The sequence below is a fragment of the Pinus tabuliformis genome, chromosome 7, assembly GCF_031772625.1.
Source record: "Pinus tabuliformis cultivar Carrire ecotype Pingquan chromosome 7, CPIR1, whole genome shotgun sequence".
Taxonomy (NCBI): domain Eukaryota; kingdom Viridiplantae; phylum Streptophyta; class Pinopsida; order Pinales; family Pinaceae; genus Pinus; species Pinus tabuliformis.
Window position 1 is genome coordinate 1,386,761,270 of NC_142293.1, and position 12,246 is coordinate 1,386,773,515.

Below are 12,246 nucleotides of genomic sequence, written 5' to 3' on the forward strand. Positions count from 1 at the left end.
GAAACCGATGTTATGAGGGTTAATTTCTCCTTAGACTTTTAGATTTGTTACTGATTGTGTTATGCTTATGCGTGAAATAGATAAAATAAGGAAAATATATAACAACAAAAGAAAAATCACAAACTACAATGAACATAAGATATGATATGGGAAATCCTTATGGGTAAAAACCCAAATGAAAGGTGAGGTTGCTCTTCTCTTTCTTTATTTGAGTGGATGCAAGTACAAAGGAGTGAGACATGTGGCCCATGGGCTACTATAGTGAAAAAAAAATCTTTGTTTTTCTCTCTCTCTTTCTCTCTCTATCAACTATGATCTACTGTGTTACTCTACGGAATAAAATGCACTTGAATAGAGTGGAACCCCATTTCCTCCTAGTGGCACAGTCATAACACAACTTGATAGTAAACTAGGGGTTAAATTTGACCCATTGAAGCCTCAATATGAGTTAAAATTTAACCCTTCTAGAGTCTTTGTCATAATTCCTACATGATTATCTCCTTTTGCACGAGTAACAAGGGTTGACTTGACATCCTCTCGAATCATGTTGGTCAATTTTGATAGGTCAACTTCCATGAGGCATAACTTTCTTGTATGAGCTTAGATTGAGGCGATTCTTACATTGCTTGAAAGGTATCACTATGTAGATTATGTAATCTAGGTCCATAATAAGGTCAAGAACACAAAACATTGTCATTTAAGGCCTTAAAATGACTCCTAAAATTTTCACTCAAATTATTTCAAATTGACACGGTTGATAAAAATCACCTTGCAAGTCGATTCCTCCATATTTTCGACTCAAAAAGCATCAAGATGCTTGAAAAATAACATATTGATCTAATCTATATCAATTAAATCAAGCAAGGTAGTAGTAAACGTTGGTAGATGATGCATCCCCACTCTACCCTCATGTGATTCTCCAATCAATGTTGCAACATGAAGTTAAGACTTTGGGCACTAAGCCACCCTTTTCATGCTATACGAAAACACCAATTGCACACCTTTCCATCCAACTTCACTACTTTTGTGTGCACAACGCAAGTTTTTAATCCACCTTGTATCACCAACTTATCCATAGATGGTATGAGAATTAATCAAGTTCTCTTTAGGAAGTCTTTCCCAAGGACGAGTTCAAAACCATCCAACTATTACACAAGGAACTTTGCATGGCCATTTCATTCATAGAATTGAATGTGAATTTTTTATGCCCTATATGTTTCCTTATCCTTAAAATTGACTACCTTTACTAAAGCACTATGTCGTCCAACTCTAAATATGGGCTCACCTTCTAACTCCTTAAAGAAGTTGTGGGAGGCACTAAAATCCACCAACACTTGCACAACTCTCCTTTTTAAATCAATTCCACATGACAAACTAGATTTAGGATCTGTCCTTGGTTCCAACCAAGGTGCCTATTCTCTACAAAGGGTCCTCCAAGGAGAGTTGCTCCCTTTCTTCTACCGCATAAATCAACTGCACAACTTATTGAAGGAACTAAGTTGAAACATGAAGAAACCAAAGATTTACCATTGCTTAAAGTGGTTTTCCAAAGGGTCCCATATAATTCCATCTTTAGAATGTCAACTCATTTTGTGTGGGAATGTTTAGGTCCAAAACCTCTTGAACCCAAAACTATCTAGAGTGCATCCTCCATGATTGTTGCATGCAACTTCATTTTGATGAAATTCACATTAAAGCCATCGTGGGATGTCTGACCAAGTTGTTCCTAAATTGACCTTGACCCACAACAACAATTCTATGCTATCTTCCTCCACCTTTGTCCAACATTCATTGTCTGCTAGTATTGTCCCAAATGACAACTAAAAGAAGGTTCATTCCAACACTTGTGCTACTAAGTCTTGCCTCCATGAATTATCCACCTTTTGAATAACCTCTCTATTAAGAAACAATTATAAATTTGTTCCAAATAGGTTAGACCAATCTCCCAACCAATTTTATCCTCTTAAAGCATGGTGAATAGCATCCAACGAAGTTTTGAAACAAAATTCTCTTAGAAGTTGTGCTCTAATACCACCTATCACATAACCAAGTGTTTTGCTTGGAAATTTTCTTTTCCTCATCATCGATTGTGTGGCACTACCTTGCCTCAACCATAAGGATTTGATCAACCTATGTCTTCTACAACTAAACTATGCCTCTTCAATTAGGGTCTTGCATATAAGTATTCCCTAAGATACAGTTTGTTAGATTTGCAACCCACTTCTCTAAAAATAAGCACATATCTAACTATGACATTAAATAATCCTAATAATACTTTAACGCTTAACCATATAGTGCATTACAAGGAACAAAAACACTCATCCAAAAAAAGAGACCATAATAATAATTATTATTATCCAATTTTAAGGTCACGGTCAATCCAAACACCAAATTCATGTATGATACCCCCTTGTTTGTGGGACAAGGGACCCACCTCCACGCGGTGATTTGACTGCTAAGTCTACGAAGGCATACATACTCTAAAGGTGGATGCCTTAACTTTATTAATATTAAATAATGTTACAAGAGTACAATAAAGGAATCTAGTTGTGCTTCCTACATTATTCTTTTCACGTGTATAGATAATCTAACTTTATTATTGTCTACATCCACAATACTTGCACAAGCTAACCCCTAAAGGACATGAGAGTCCACCTCTTATAGATCTTGTTTCTTCAACATAGCAAATGATTAGCATCAAAGTTTTTCATTGTGCTAATCCCAAACTTAGCACCTACGAATGCCATGTCCCTTGATGAATGAATGACTATTGCTTAAATCACATTGCATAATGGTCACATCCTCTTTTTATAGGTGGGAGGTGCCTTGTCATTTCATTTTTCTAAGGTACATTACACCACACTCCATGCCTAAATGGACCCAAATGTGTAATACACTCTATCTATCTGCCAAGTCTTGGGATGATCAAACCCTTGGGTCCATGTCTAACTGAATTGTGCACTCTTGCCCAAGGTGTCCCACTATTCTATAAAGACATCTCTTGAATGATTCACCACCTTGCCTAGTGTTAACCTTGTTGCCTATTATTGCAATTACCACACCTGCTTGAGCCAATCGAGAATGAGTGCCTATCGCCACCTTTGAGTGAAGACTTTATAGTAGAGGATAAGAGACAACCTTACTTAAAACCCTTATATTTCAACTCATTTATACATTAGTTTCCTTGAATTTAGCAATCACATTCTTATACAACCTCATAATAACAATTAAGAATTTTGCAATTACATTAATTTATTAGAAAAACTCATATTAATTTGTTGAGAATAGAGAGACTGAAATACTTACATTTAAAGTGTTGCTATCCTTTTAAAGTTTCAAATTTGATTTTTGATTGTGTATGATGATTGATGTTTTTTTTGTGGGTTAAAAATAGTTAATAGTTATAAAGTTTAGAGTTCCATTTCTACAACACCTATGATGTGTAACCCTGTCGTCACTATTCAAAGTTGAAATTTTGCTCATCTCCGCCCAAATAAAAAAAAATTAAATAAATAATGTAAATTCATAAAAAATTTACACATGAAGAAATTTAGATCCCTCTTGACTCACATTAGAAACGTATTTAAAATGGATCTATATTAATGTTGATGTAAACAAATTCAACTTATATAAAAAAGCAAAAAGCAAAGAACAATTAAAAAAATCACTCTGAAATTTAAAAATGTACCATAAAAGAAAGTAAAAAAGAAAATGACACCACCAAAAAAGGTCATGAAACAGAAGTACGAATGAGAGTGAACCCCAAAGAACGAAAGGTACTGTACATATGTAGTGATATGAAAAGCGCTGGCTTGCTTTATCGAAGTTCGAAAGTCTATAAATAAATAAATGAAAAATGAAGAAGTGCCTTTGTTTTTGCAAAGATAAAGCAGCATCACGCCTTCCTTTTAACGTTGAAATACTGCCACTCAATTCATCACGCTTCCATTAACAAATGAAATACAGCTATTAAATTCATTGTTTAATTCGCTTCTCCATTTTGACTTCACCTGTAAATCATACCATGCTATGCTTTTCAGCTGCAGCTACCTCCATGAAAACACGTTGAGAGATTATTGTAATTCCTCTTTTTTTCTTTCAAAATCTTGTCTCACCGACTATCAGTAATGTGGGTTCCATTGAGCAGCGATGCCTTCTCCTTTTTTAGTATTTTTTCTGCAAAAGAGAAAGATTTTACAACCTGGTGTTCTTGGTTGCCCTTTCATGGATATATTCTGCATCCGAAAGTTCAAATTGTTCACAATATGGAGACTAGACATTAGGTCTACCCCTCAAATTTCACCATATATTCCATTGCATCTGGTCAGCGATTTTGTTTTATAGAAAGAGGGGACTCGAGAATCGATCAAACATGGTGTTGGCACAGATCTGGTCTTTCTTGGGCCTTGTAACGGTGTTGCAGAATGTATTACCTTCTCGGCTACACCGACTTTTCCATTCCTGGTGGGAATGTCTCAAGGATTTCTACAGCCCCAATTCGTATCTGGAGATCGCAGAATTCAATGGATACTGCGGCGTGGACATGAACGATCTCTACAGGAGCGTTCAGCTTTATCTGAACAGTCTGGACGTGGCCATCCATTCGAGGAGAGTCAGCGTGAGCAGAGCCAAGAACTCGACCCACCTGTCATACACCATAGCGCCAAATCAGACCGTGGAAGATCAGTTCCGGGGCTCGAGGCTCTGGTGGACACACAACGTGGACCCCGTGCAGGAGTCCATGGAGGAAAAACGGAGCTTCACGTTGAAAATGAAGAAGGCGGACCGGGCCCGGGTCCTGGACAGTTACCTCGACCACGTTGCGTCCCGCGGAGAGGACTACGATAACCGGAGCCGGGACCGGAAGCTGTACACGAACAATGGCCACGGTTCGCACGACTGTGGGTGGACCGCGGTCCCGTTCAGGCACCCGGCCACGTTCTCGACTCTGGCGCTCGACCCGGAGCTCTTGGAGAGGATCAAGGCGGACCTCGATTCGTTCGGGCAGGGTAAAGAGTTTTACCACAGAGTCGGGCGCGCGTGGAAGCGCGGGTATCTTCTCCACGGCATGCCCGGGACGGGCAAATCAAGCCTGATCGCTGCCATGGCGAATTACCTCCACTACGATGTGTATGACCTGGAATTGACGAAAGTGACAGACAATTCCGAGCTCAGGGCGCTTCTGATTCAAACGACGAACAAATCTATTATCGTCATAGAGGACATCGATTGTTCTATTGATCTCACGGAGCGGGCTCCCGGCAGAGTGGTTCAGGCTCCGAGACGAACCGAAAGCAGAAAATCGGTCGAATTTTCGGACGATCAAGACGATAGCCGAGTTACCCTGTCAGGTCTTCTCAATTTCACGGATGGGCTCTGGTCGTGCTGTGGCGAGGAGCGCATCATAGTCTTCACCACGAATCACAAGAACAATATCGACCCGGCGCTTATCCGGTCCGGCAGAATGGACATGCATATCCTGTTGTCCACGGCTGGGTTCCCGGCTTTCAAATGCCTGGCGTTCAATTATTTGGGAATCGAAGATCACGAGCTGTTTTCCATTATTGAGCAGAGCATACAGGCCGGGGGAGCCCTGACACCGGCCCAGATCAGTGAAATCCTGATTAAGAATAGAAACGACCCTGTTAATGCATTGAAGACCGTGGTTTTTGCTCTTCAGGTGAGCATCGGCAAACAGGCAGTGGATTCAGATGAGATTGGGAACAGGTTTTACTTCGACGAAGAGGAGCTGCCGAGGGAAAGTAGTGTTCAGAATGAAATGGTCGACAATGGGAAAATATTGTCGATGGGGAGAATCAGGCTCATCAGGCTCGAGTTCATTTGCATCAAGCTAGGAATCCCAAAGCCCTAACATGGCAGAGAAAGGTACGTTATCTGATGAGAATGAAGACACTGTCCCGGTCATTGTCCCAGCAGAGGTTAAGCCAGGTACTGTGATTGAGCCACAATTGTTCTTTCTGTAAACAAACTCCATTGAATCAACATGAGTTTAATTTTTTTTGGTTTGAACTTTGGGGATTTGAACCACAATTGTTAATTCTTTCTGTATACAAACTCCAAACTCAACGGAGTCCATGAGTTCCATTTTTTTGATTTAACTCAAGGGATTTGGACCTTGAATCAAATGGTTCACATAATACTTTGCCATGGGCGCAGTATAAACTCCATTGAAACATCGTGATGTCCTATCTCTGCAAGGTTTTAATTCCGAACATTATGCCATGTCACTGCAGGGTTTTAATTCTGAAAAGCATCATTTATGCCCTGTCTCTACAGGGTTTTAATTCTGAAAAGCAAGATGCAAATATAGAGGGACGATGTCCTGTCTCTGCAAGGTTTTAATTCTGAAAATCATCATTTATGCCCTGTGTCTGCAGGGTTTTAATTCTGAAAAGCAACATTATGCCCTGTCCCTACAGGGTTTTAATTCTGAAAAGCAAGATGCAAATATAGAGGGACTAGAACACTAACAGAAACATACTCAAAGAATGTGCAGAGGCTGTAAAGCAGGATCTTATTGCTGAAAACCCTTGAAAGATCTGTAGGGAGAATTCTGTCATAAAATGAGGATTTTTTTCAGATACCATGCATTTGAATTAGATTTATACCACAAAGCTTTATGGAATGACTTCGGAATCAACTTATATGGTCAAAGCTAAAATGCAATGCTCTAGTCGGGGCTTTAAGGCTGGGATTAAACTACCCTGTTAGGACCTTGCAAAGCTTCTCTGTAAGAAAAAATATTGACTTGGGCTGAAAAAAGAGCTCAAACCCAAATGTCAAATTATTAAGGTCATACTCCATGTTACGTGTGTTGTTACGTGTGTTGTTACTGTGGCATGGAAGGCATATCCCCATTAAAATAAAATACCAGTTTGATGTATACCAGTTTGATGTTCAATGTGAATGTTATTTGTTAAATGTGAAGCCGAATTTTGGTGGTCTTCTGCCATCCGCTGCCTACGTCGCAGCCGCCTACGCCATCAACGACAACCTACTCTACTGTTTATTTGTTTTGCATGAATTTCATATGTAGCTTGTTCTTATCAGCTCTGTGGCTTATTCCTATCAGCTCTGTGTTCATTTATAAATTTGTATTTGCCTAAACCTTAAAATGCAAACCAAAACAAAGCATTCCTGTGTATAATTGACATCTATACTGTTTATGTTTCTCCATTCTTATCTGTCTGTGAGTGATTATACTCTGCTTTATCCAATTATTCGCTGCTGTTGCCCTCTGAATCTAACAATATTCTTCAACATTCTTAAAAAAACCTTCAGAGTGACCGATCTCCCCAAAGGATGTGTTTGGATGCAAATGCTTTTGAGAATAAAAGCCTGTTATGACAAGTGACTTCTCATTAATCCAGTGGGTTGATGAAAATGCTTCTGATAAAAGCTGGTTATGCCAAGCGAGTTTGCATTTTTCAATTCTGGTTGGTTGGTATAAAGATTTGTTTGATTAAAGCAGTGGAATAGTAAACTATAATCGATTGGAAAGAGGAAATATCTTTTTTATAAAAGGAATGTAAGTTTTAGATATAAATTCAAATCGCATATTAAACATATACTGAGACTGCCATGTTTCAAAATTTTTGAAATTTAACATTAAAATTATATATTAAATATAAAATTTATATTTCAAAAAATATAAATTAAATTTAAAAATAAATTAATCATTGAATTTAGGCTTCTGTGATCCATATTAATTAAGAGAAAAATCTTCGACAAAAATCACATAAAAATAATTTGATATTGGAAATATAAAAATCTTTTTAGAATTTACTTATTATCCTTTACACTTATCCATGTTTGCTATCTTATTTTATGAATTTCAACCACTCAAATATCATAATATGTATCAACATGGACTATTATCCCATTAACATGGAGTATTATCCCATTTACAAATGGATTTACCATTTTCAAAGATATTTGTACCTTTTATCATTTTCATGACTCAAATATAATCCCATTAACATGGAGTATTATCCCATTTACAAATGGATTTACCATTTTCAAAGATATTTGTACCTTTTATCATTTTCATGACTCAAATATAATCATGTTTCACATGAATCTGACTATTTTCATATTTTATAATTTATTTATTCACATAACTAATATTATAAACAATGGCAAGTGAGAAGTTTTATTGGGTTTTGGTATGTTCGTGCAGTTTGAAATTGTTATTATAATTATTTATGAATGTTTAGGAAGTATTTTTTTATTGATTTTTATTAATTGAAATTATAAAATATAAATAATTAAAATTAATAAAAAATATTATTTATATATAATTAATATTTTTTTATAATAATTTAATTATTTTTTTATTAATAAATATATTTAGAAATTATGTCCACAAGGTCATGGTGGTCGAGTGTTCTGTTAAGATACTCTTCAATATGAAGTCACTGGTTCCATTCCCCACCCCACTTCGATACGAAGTCACTTTCCCCGCCCCAATCGGGGTGATATATTGGACATCATGAAGATGTAGTCCTGCCAAGTTTACAAAAAAAATTACAAGAGTTAAACAAGTTTATATAAATTAAGAAAAGTCTTTTGGTAGAAATCACATAACAAAAGTTTTTGGCTGATGCGTTTTGAGCCAACCATTGTGGTTCATCATCAGGACCAAATGAAGAGGACAAACCATGGCAAAGGCTTAAATAGGTAGAGACCAGAATTTCAAGTAATGATTATTTTTGAAAAATAATATTTAAATTATGATATTAATTTATTAAAAACAAATATTATTAAGTAACGACTAGTTTTTGAAAAATAATATTTAAATTAATTTATTAAAATAAATTATTATTAATTTTTTTTATTAATGGAAATAATCGAAAAATATAGCTAACAATAATAAAAAAATCAAAGTCAATAGTATTTAAATTATGATATTAATTTATTAAAAACAAATATTATTAAGTAACGACTATATTAAACGACTAGTTTTTGAAAAATAATATTTAAATTAATTTATTAAAATCAAATATTATTAAAAAATTCTATTAATGGGAAATAATCGAAAAATATAACTAACAAGAATAAAAAATCAAAGTCAAACTCCAAACAAGGAGGGAAGTCAAAAATTATGAAAAAGAGTCAAGACCCTAATCGAGACAACATCATATAATAACCAGAGCCATCCTAAAGGATTAATCATGTTGGCCAAACTAATCACAACGACACCGTGTAACCATCCTAATGACAAAATGATTTAGCAATGGGACCTTAGCCAATTGAGCTAACCCTTGAGGCTACAATGTTTTTAAATCTAATCTATTATTTAAATAAATTTTCATTAATAAAGCCTATATCAAATATATACATATTTTTATATTTTTATATGTTTATTTCATCTTAAATATTTTTTTTAGATTAATTAAAATTTCAATTATTTTATTACTTTTTTATTTTAATATTAAAAAATTAAATCTTTTTACTATAATTCCATATATATATGAATGATAAAATGAAAATTTATTATTTAAAAGTATAAAAAGTTATTTTACAAAATTTGCATGTTTTTCTATCTATAAATGTTAAACTTTATAAAAATTATAAAAGGTGAGCTTGTACTTTGATTATTATTAGTTTAGTTTTGATTTATGCAAAAACTGATGTTAAATTTTAGAAATAAATAATGTATTTTTTATTATAATTAAAAAAAAATTAATTTGTAAACACTCGATTGTTCACAAATTTTGATGTCTTATTTTAAGTCTTAACACCATTTGTCACAGTATCACCAATAAAATCTGCTAACTTTGAGAATTCATCGGTATTCACGGTCAGCGTATGCCATTGTGCTTTACAATTTGACATCATATCATATTTGTAGGTATTTACAAATGGAAAACCCATATTTTTTTAAATTATGATTGTTCACTAAATTGGAAGTGATTATACTAGCAAAGATGAAATCCATCTGTACATAATTGTGGATGCATAAGCCATAATCTCATGATTTGAGGTTGAATCTAGGGCGATTGGTGTGCTAATTAAAGATGTCTGGTATGCGATAGTTTCCAACAAAAAGATGTTGCTTGATTTGATTGAAATTATGGTTTAACGTTATAGAGACATGGGTTTGTTAATGGCAGGCTGTGATTCTCCCACTTCCAGTTCTCCGAAAGGTCCAATTGCAGATAATTATTCAAACTTAGCATGAATAAATTTAATATTGTTTTTCACATATTTGTTTTATCATTTTAGGCTGGCTTGTTTGTTTGTTCACAGGTGTATTTGAGTGAAACAAATATCTAACTAATGAAGAGACGAGATATTATGGAAGATAAAGTGCAATGCTCAAGAAGAACATCTAAAGGCGATTGCCTAGTTTCAGGTTTGGGTTCATGCCACTTTAGATATTCAACATCCAATAGAAAGCAATATAAAGGTAAGTTGGTTGTTCTATTGCTAATATCATCACCAACCTTAAAAAACATAACTAGAATGATTAATTAATGTCTTCATTATCCATATAATAATCTTATAAATAACTCAAAATCATTCTCTCTTACATCCATATCACATATTAATACATTATGCTCTCTCTTACATCCATATCACATATTAATACATTATGCTCTACACAGTGTAGATTTGGGGTAGGCCATAGATCATCAATAGAGTCATGGAATATTTTGATAGTTTATGTTATAAAAGTTTCTGAATATATATAGCTCATTAAACCATTCAAATGCCCATGAATATGTGAGGAGTTGTATTTTGCTGGTTGGTTACAACTTATTGAAACTACTCAAATCTTTATTTATATGATGAATTTGCTTGATCGAGTACTGGTATTTGGTCCTATTGTTTGAAATAATTAAATTCTCAGCAAGGAAGCTTTGTGAAGTGTTTGGATGAATTTATGCATTGCATAGAGAAGACAAAATGCACTATTACATGTCTTTCATATTCAATTTCTCTACGTATTTTTGCATTTCATCTTCGATTTATCTATATATTTTCCATCTCATTGTGTGTCAATATTTGTTTAGAAAATTTGCATCTTAGGTTTCTCACTAAGAAAGCCTGCATTATAAGGTTTTTTGAAATCAAGATAAATGCATAAACTCCCCGTTAAAAAAAAATGTCATCTTATGTTTTTTATTCTTTTAAGGAAAGTTTGTATTTTAACATTCTAGGGAAGCTTGCATTTTAAAGGTTTTTAAAATCAAGGCAACTTAAGTTTTCATAAGTTTAAAAGTTTGTATTTTAACCTTTTAAGGAAGCCTGCATTTTAAAGGTTTTTAAAATCAAGGCAAATTAAGTTTTCACAAGTTGGATCTCCTTTGATATTTGATAAATTTAATAAATTGATAGGTAAAATGAATCCATAGCTTAAAGAACATATGATAGTTAATAAACTGATATTGAATATGAATCCACATAAACTCATATTTTATACAACACATCTTTTGTAGATGTTTTTAATGTTTTCTAAATAAGTTGATTAATGTTATGTTATAAATCAATATTGAATGTGAATCGAGATTAACTCATATTTTATAAAACATAGTCTCTGTGAGTTTATACAACACATATTTTGTAGATGTTTTTAATGTTTTCTAAATAAGTTGATTAATGTTATGTTATAAATCAATAGTGAATGTGAATCTAGATTAACTCATATTTTATAAAACACAGTCTCTGTAAATATTCCGATGTTTTTAGATTTATGTTTTTAATGTTTTTTAATAGATTCATTAAAGTTATGTTTTTATTTTACACAAGATTGTTTTCTGGAATGTTTTCAATGTTTTTTTAATAAATATATTTATGTTATGTTTTTACTAATGAATTTATGTTAGGTTTTTAAAATCAAATATTATTAAGTTTTTTATTAATGGGAAATAATCGAAAAATATAACTAACAAGAATAAAAAAATCAAAGTCAATAGTATTTAAATTATGATATTATTAAATAATGAATCCATACAGGTGAGGATAGTTTTAAATAGAGGAAGAATAACCTATTATTAATTAAACAAACTATTTTATTAATTAAAAAAAAATATATTAATAAACTTAGTGGAGATTGGCCGACCCAATGTCTTAGATTAACTCCTTCATAACCTATATATATAACTTAACTTAAAATATAGCTCTTGGATACATCCAGAATATCTCTAGAATATCTATTGTTGCATCCCCTGATGATGGACTCACTTGGTAGTCCAAAATGTTGGGTTCATAAAACTCTAT

General features: G+C 33.7%; 1 pseudogene; it reads left to right on the forward strand.

Moving 5' to 3' along the window:
• The first annotated feature begins 3,885 nt into the window (after positions 1-3,885).
• On the forward strand, positions 3,886-6,196 carry LOC149252816 (AAA-ATPase At4g25835 pseudogene; annotated as a pseudogene).
• The last annotated feature ends 6,050 nt before the right edge of the window (positions 6,197-12,246 follow it).